Consider the following 8,259-nt stretch of genomic DNA (forward strand, 5'->3'; position numbering starts at 1 on the left):
AAAAAAAAATAATAATAATAATAAATAAATAATAATATTAAGCAATATTGAAAATGTAAGCAGCCTTGGCATGTATGTACGCATACACTGACATGAGGATTCTTGAAGGCTGAAGAAGCTCTCAAGGCTAATCGCATGAAGATCTGTATGGCCGAAGAGCGAAGACTGGTAAACAAAGACTAGCCAATTATTCACCGAGAGACAATGCCACGTGAAGAAAGCAAAGATTCCTGAAGATTGAAACTTGTCGGCACTCTCTCGCACTTTTCTATATTATTAGAAGGACACGCGTATACCCTAGTAGGACACGTGTGCATGCTACCGTGGGTAAAATAAGTGAAGGAAGGCTCCCGAAGGCCACCTTGCAGCCACCCCTCGCGGCTATAAAAGGAGACGTTGGGCTCAAGAAGAGAACACAAGAGACGGGAGAGCACGGAGCACTCAAAGCATCGAGACTCTCCACCAGAGCACCACTTCCTTCGTAGTCTAGCCACCACCACTACTAGTAGAATAGCCAAGAAGGCGCTTAGTTCGCCAAGAGTTTGAAGGTAATTTCCTAGTTGTGTGTAATCCCTTCGGGGCCTCCGGAAAGGGAAAACCATATGTAAATTATGTTGTTGAAATGATGTAGTTTCTTGGTTTCACTTAGTGCTTTTATTTATGAATTTATGGGACGAGTTCTTATGCTAGGGATCCTATAGGAGAAACCTCTGCGTGTGTAGTTCTCTGTGTAGCCAGAGTGGCGTTTGAATGAGAACCTTGTGGCCGTAGAGAAGTGTTCCCTTCGGGTGGAACTGCCTGGGAAGACGATAGGAATTTACCCCATAAATTTGCAATTAAAACTGCTAAGTGAACGTAACTAGCTACATCTGATGCAACATAATGAAAAATATGGTGAGTACTGAGTAGGATTTTACACCTTTGCGCACATCGCCGGACGAATTGTTGGCCTCGCCAGCCTCTAAATAGATCCTGCATTAAATATATAATCGAGTTAGAACGTGAAGGTAATCATATTGAATTAAATATTGTTGTGAATAGTGGAATACTATTCCAAATAGTGTATTCAATAGTGGAGCACTATTGTGAATAGTGCCCTACCTAGTGAATAGTAAATACTATTCAAGATAAAAAGAATACATGTCTACCACTTCCACCTAATCCCAAATTAACCTAATCAAAATCTAATCACATAGTAACTATTTTTGTAAAAAATAATTTATCCCATGTATTGTTGTTATCAGGTCCAGCGTTTAATCATTGAAAGGTTAAAATATTTAAACTTAGAAGTTAGCGCAGGTAAAGTAATTAATACTAAGGAAAATCTAAATATAAGGTGTAGAGTAAATCCTTCTGAAGAGCATATCTGGCATTCATCTCATAGCCAGTTAAATACGGTTGTAGATTTGATATATAACTTTTACATATCTTGGGGAAAAAGACAAGATAATTTAGACCAAAAATTTGAAAGTTTATTCAAAGAATACCAAAAGCTTGCTGATAAGTATTCAGGTTTGAATAATAAAATTGATCTAGCTTTACATAAGCTAGAGGAAGCAAAAGCAAGACAGAATATAGTTTCCAAGAATAACGATTATATTAAAGAAGAAGTGTTATCAATAGGCCGTTACTTAAGTAAAGGCAAAGAGTCACTCACACGCACTGATTCAAGACAAGATATACTTGAAATAAAAAAGTTGGTGCAAGAGGTTAAAACCTTGATTATCTCATAATTATATGACCGAATATACTCAAGCATTAAAAGAAGTAGCTAAATACCTGTCACCTCCTGTCGGGTTTTCAGAGCACGACTCTCCAAAAGAAGATTCCAAAGTAATAATAAGACAAAGTAACACAATCATCCAACTATTAATTCAAGTATTAGATAAGCTAAAAAGTGTTCAAAGCAACAAAGAAATTATGTTATCATCATCTGGAATAGTTGCCTCTACTAGAAATATTAATTCAGAAAAATGGACGTATCTAAAGGCTTCCTTAGACGAGACAAAACTCTCCAATTAGTAAGGCAAGATTCAAGACCTTTAGCCATGAAGCATAGATTATCATGCAAAGCTGATGATATTGATAGTATTGAAGAAGTTATAGATATACAAAGAGATCTAGAAAGATATCGGAAAGATACCCTAAGAAAAATAAAGCCACAACAAGTATATCACATGGGTATGTTTGAAAGTAAGAGTGGTCTATACAGAATATCTCGAGAAGTAGAATTAAGCGTGTTAACACATCCAGTAGATTTAAGAATTGTAAGCAAAAATATTGAAAATGAATTAAAATATTGTGGTTACAAATATATTCATCAAGGCATGTATATCATAAGAGTCAAAGGTATGACAAGGAAGAAATTAGGTGCGAAGGTTTTGATAACTTTATTAGACAGAAGATGGGAATCTGTAGAACAAGCAGCATTAGGATTTTTGGAAGGAGACATGAATGAAAATAGATTAATAACCTATATAGCTCCAGACCTAATGATGCCCGTAAAAGAATTTATTGAAAAAATGAGTTTTGGTTTCCAAACTAAAGGTTATGAAGATTTTAAAGGAACAAATTTGCTAGTAAGTATAGAATTTATAGGAAGGCTCACTAATAGAAGTAGCTCCAGATATAGAGTGAATGTGAATGACGTAATTGATAGTATGCAATCAAAAGGTATTAAATTTATGAATCCTCTTAAAATTGGCTCTGAAGAAAGAGCAGGAGAAGAATGGAAGATAGGAGAATTAATAGAGAAAAAAAGAATTAAAGCAACCTGAAAACTACATAAGCTATCAAAATTGTGAAGGAAGTAGCAGTATTCGATTTATGAACTATAAAGTTGCATCAATAGAAGACTCTGAATCATTTATGTCAGAATTGGAAATTAATGATGATACGAATAAAGGTATATCTGAATGTATGGAAAAGGCTAATTTAGATGATGAAATAATTCATTGGGAAAAGAAGCTAAAGCATATTGAATGGGAATATAGTCATTCTATGACGAAGGATTGGCCGAAAATTAGAGAAAGAGAGCTATTTATCATTCGAGAAATTGCAAGGTTAAAGAAACTAAAAAGCGATAAAATGTCTGTCACTAGTAGTTCAAGCATGGAAGATAAAATTTTAGCATCCGCAGAAAGAAAAGCAAATGCGATCATTAATAAAAATTCTGTCATTAATAATAATAATAAAGATAAGAATATTATTCAAAAAGAAGAAATTGTTAGTGAAGAAGAGCAATGGGATATCAATAATAAGTTATTATTAGAAAGTTATGAGGAAGAGGAGGAATTAATAAAAGAAATGTGGTTAGAAGATGAAAGATATGATGATTCAGAATAAAATAGTGATTTCTATAACTCACTAGATGATGTGGGACTACATAATTTAGACAATGCAATGGAAGCCATGGAAGTAGAAAGTAGTGGTAAAAGAAGAAGGGGATATGGTGAATCATCTGTGAAAAGAGAAGGAGAAAGAGAGAGACCTACCAGGACAGCTGGACAATGGCCTCCAGAAAAAGATGATTACCAGCCTACATATATCCCAGGACAATATAGATACATGGGTACTAAAAGAAGAGATTTTGAAAAACCAGTGCAATTCCAAAATTATAAAAATGATGGTGCTATATTAAACCTAGCAGCTCATGACCCAATAGATTGGCCGAATATAATCAGCATATGGAAAGGTTTAATAGTACAAAAATATATACAAAATCAGTATAGCATAGGCACTAAGGTAGAAGATATGTTAACATATCTTGAAACATTTTTAGGAGAATCTGTAAAAGTACTTTGGGAACAATGAGTAGAATCATACCCTAGTCAATATGAAGAATTAAAAAGGGCACGAAGTAACCCTAATAACTTTGCGAATGTTATCTCAAATATGATCATAGCAGAAGATCCTGAATTAGGACATACCTCATTGCAAAATGAAAGGTTAAGAGAAATAGAAAAATTAACATTAACTAGCTAGAAAGGTATTAAAGAGTTTTCCCAGCATTATTTGTATAATGCTACTACTGCTAAACAAGGTTTTAATGTAGGCGTAGTAGAAAGATATTTTAATAAGTTGCCTGATCCCCTAGGGTCAATAATATTTGAAGAATATAAAAAGGAAACAGCGGGAAACGTGGTAAACATATCTCAAGATGTAACATTTGTTTTCAAACAATTAAGAAAGGTGTGTACTAGTATTCAAGCCCAAAGATCTATGAAGAAATCAGATTATAATTTTTGCAATAACATAGTCCAAATACCACTTACATATGGAGAAGAAAGGCATAGGAAAAACAAATATTATAAACCACAAAGGAGAGATAATAGAAATTTTAGAACGAAGAAAAGATATTTCTTAGGAAGATCAGACAATAGAGCCCCATTCTTGCATAAAAGAAATGTAAGAAGATATAATCCTAAGAAAACCTATGATAAAACATGCAGGTGTTTCGTATGTAACTCACCAGATCATCTAAGTAGAACTTGCCCTAATAAAGACCAGAAAAGATACTCTAGCAAATATGAAGAACAAGAGAGGGTGTTAATTATAGATAGCGTTAATGAAAATATATTAGTATGTGATGATGAAATAAAAGACGATGAGTCAATATATTCAATTATAGAAACAGATGAAGTAGAAAATGAGGCTCCAGAATATGAATCAAGTGAAGATGAAATAGACCTAATAGATGATTTAGCCGGTTTAAAAATTGAAATGATGAACCAAGTAGATTGTGAACATGATTGGATTAGAGGAAAAGGTGATTATAACATAAAATGTGCTTTCTGTATATATTATCCAAGCCAAGATAATAGGTTTACATGTAGCTTGTGTTTAAAACAAGCATGTGCCTCATGTCTAAGAGCCAATAATCAAAAGTGGAGACAAGAGATAGAATTGGAACCAGAAGAGCGAATATTATCCAGTAGGGTTAGAAATTTAGAAAATAGAATAAATAAGCTAGAAGCGGAGCTAGAAAAACTTAAAGATGAGTTAGAAAATAGTAAAGAGGAAAATGATAATGTTCCAAAAAACACAGAAATGAAAGAGCAAATGATAACAGTAAGGGATAAAAAAGGAGACAAATTAATACAATTGAAAGATGCAATTACTAGTTTTGGAAACAAATATATTGTTCGATTACCATTCAAAGAAGTGTTAGGAATAAGGATCCCAGTTAAGATTGTTCTGAAGCCAAATATTTCATATAAAGTACTGGCACTATTAGATACTGGTTGCACTAAAAATATCATCCATGATAAATATTTTATGAGATGTCCCGAAATAGTTGAAACTATAGATGATAATAAAGCTGAAGTATCTACCGATATGTCAGGAATAAAGAAGATCCATAACCAGCTAGCATATAATATTGAAGCTTACATAAATGGCACAAAATATATAATAGATGAAATTACAATAAGAGATTTGTCAGTAATAAATGATGACATGATAATAGGGTTAAGATTTTTACAACAATCTTTACAAACCACAATCATACATGAAGAGGGGGTAACATTTATTCCTTATCAAGATAATGTTCCATACATATCTGAAGTGCGAAAACAAAGAAAGTCCTTACAAAATGTAGAAATATCTAATTTAGATGATGAATATAGCACAAGTCCAGATCCCCTTGAATTCTGTAAAGACGAAGAACTTAGTGAGACCCTAGAAGAATATCATATAGAAAATACATGTACTGGATGCATTGGGTTGCAATCATTCTCTCCAAATTGGTATAGAGATATAAAATCTAAAAAGGATATAGATAAGATTGTGCAAAGACTAGAAAGTATACAAATTATTGGAGAAATACCAATGAAACATTGGGATAAGAACTCTATAGTTTGCAAAATAAATATCATAAATCCAGATTATATAATTAAGTCAGGACCAATAGAAGCAACTCCTAAAGATATCGAAGAGTTCAAAATGCATATTGAAGAGTTATTAAAGTTAAAAGCTATAAGAGAAAGCAGAAGCCCTCATCGATCTGCTGCTTTTATAGTTAGAAATCATGCTGAAGAAGTTAGAGGTAAATCTAGAATGGTAATTAACTTTAAAAGGCTTAATGATAATATAGTTGATGATGCATACAACATACCTAATAAGCAGGAATGGATTAACAGAATACAAGGAAGTAAATATTTCTCCAAATTCGATTTAAAGGCAGGATTTTGGCAAGTAAAAATGGCTGAAGAATCTATTCCATGGACAGCATTTACTTGTCCACAAGGCCATTATGAATGGCTAGTAATGCCATTAGGTCTAAAGAATGCACCTGCACTATTTCAAAGAAAGATGCAAAATATATTTAATGAGACTCAAGCATTTATATTCGTATACGTAGATGATTTGTTAGTATTCTCAAAATCATACAAAGAGCATATAGCCCATCTTGAAGTGTTCTTTCGAAAGGTAGAACAAAATGGGCTCATACTATCTAAAAAGAAGATGGAGATTTGCAAAGAGAAAATAAATTTCCTTGGTCATGAAATAGGAGAAGGAAAAATATATCTACAAGAACATATTGCAAAGAAAATATTAGAGTTTCCTGATAATATGAGTGATAAAAAGGTTTTACAACAGTTCTTAGGAATTGTAAACTATGCGCGAAACTATATAGATAACTTAGCAAAGCTAGCAGGACCTTTATATGCTAAATTAAGAAAAAATGGTCAAAGATACTTCAATTCTGAAGATATAAAATTAGTAAAGGCCATCAAGGAAAAGGTAAGGAATTTAAAACCCCTAGAATTGCCTCTAGAAGACAATTATTTTATAATTGAGACAGATGCATCTAAGGTAGGATGGGGTGCGATACTAAAACAAAAGCCCAATAAATACTCTCCAAAGGCAGACGGAAAAATATGCTGATATGCTTTAGGAAGTTACAAATTAAAGACGGTAAATAATATTGATAGAGAAATTCTTGCAGTTGTAAATGCAATAAATGCATTTAGGTTATATCTAGGATTTAAAGAATTTACAGTACGAACAGACTGTGAAGCCATATGCCGATATTACAATAAAATTAATAGTAAGAAAAGCTCAACCAGAATATGGGTCTTATTTGAAGACACCATAGCTGGGAATGGTTATAAAGTTATTTTTGAGCATATTAAGGGGAAGCATAATACCTTACCTGACATATTTTCTCGTGCATCAAATTTGCAGGAATGAGGAAAGGATTATTCGCCAACAAGGATGAATATCTCTTCTTTGGAGAAGAAAATAGGCTGAAAATGTTTCAGCCAAATACATTCAATTTTAAGCCAAAATCCCATATTAAGCTCGATGAAGCTCAAAGATGCATATTGGATAACTTTTGGTTCCAATATACTCGCAAAAGAGAGGAACAAGGATATTTTTTATCAATTCTCAACAGTTTGGCTGAATATTTTAATGAATTAAACAAAAATGTTCCAAAGCCAGCAAAGGTTGAAATACCAAAAGGAGAAACTCTATATCTTATATTTGATGGAAGCAAACCTGGCATATATTTGGAATGGGAGAATATTATGATTGAAAAATTAGATGCAAAAAGAAATGGACAAGATTTAACATTCAAAAGATATTACAGTATAGATGAGGCCTTACTTTGGGCAAGGAAGGTATTAGGACCAGATTATTATATTGACCCAAAGGCTAAAAACTATATCCAAATGAAAAGAGGCATACCTGCTTCACCAACTCCCACAAAGGGGGAGGCATCAAGCTCAAACAATATAAAGAAAGAAGAATCCCCAAAATATAAGACATATCAAGAATGCCTTCTAAAGGGGCTTGACCCTTTAGACAGTGAATACATAGATCAAGAAATGGATAAAAGGTTTGAAGAATTTTCAAAGATAATAAAGAAAGAATTAAAGGAGGAAATATTAAAAGAATTAAGGCAAGAAATGGATGAAAAATTTGAAGAAATAAAGAAAGAATGTGATGAAAAATATGATTTCAATCTGTTAAATGATGATGATCATATGGACATAGCAGGGCATGGGCAGCGACCTGAATAAAGCCCAAACTGCATATATTGATGTTGCTATCAATTATTCGGGCGCGGAGGACATATACCCGACCCGAATATTGATAGAAATTCCCATAAGGTCCTTTAAATATTGATAAGGTATTATCAATCATATGGGCAGGGAAGACCCCATGTAAAAATAATAATAATAATAATAAATAAATAAAATGATATATATATATATATTTGTAAAATAAATAAATAATAATATTAAGCAATAT

The 8,259-nt window shown here is 32.8% G+C and overlaps 1 long non-coding RNA gene across 1 annotated transcript; it reads right to left on the reverse strand.

Annotated features, from left to right (window-relative positions):
• Nucleotides 1-5,589: 5,589 nt before the first annotated feature.
• LOC119368962 lies at nucleotides 5,590-7,258 on the reverse strand. The gene is made up of 2 exons (XR_005176796.1): nucleotides 7,157-7,258; nucleotides 5,590-5,651 (listed from the first exon to the last, which is right to left on the reverse strand). It is a non-coding gene; the product is annotated as an uncharacterized LOC119368962 (long non-coding RNA).
• Nucleotides 7,259-8,259: the final 1,001 nt, after the last annotated feature.

The sequence above is a fragment of the Triticum dicoccoides genome, chromosome 2B (genome assembly GCF_002162155.2).
Source record: "Triticum dicoccoides isolate Atlit2015 ecotype Zavitan chromosome 2B, WEW_v2.0, whole genome shotgun sequence".
Lineage (NCBI taxonomy): Eukaryota > Viridiplantae > Streptophyta > Magnoliopsida > Poales > Poaceae > Triticum > Triticum dicoccoides.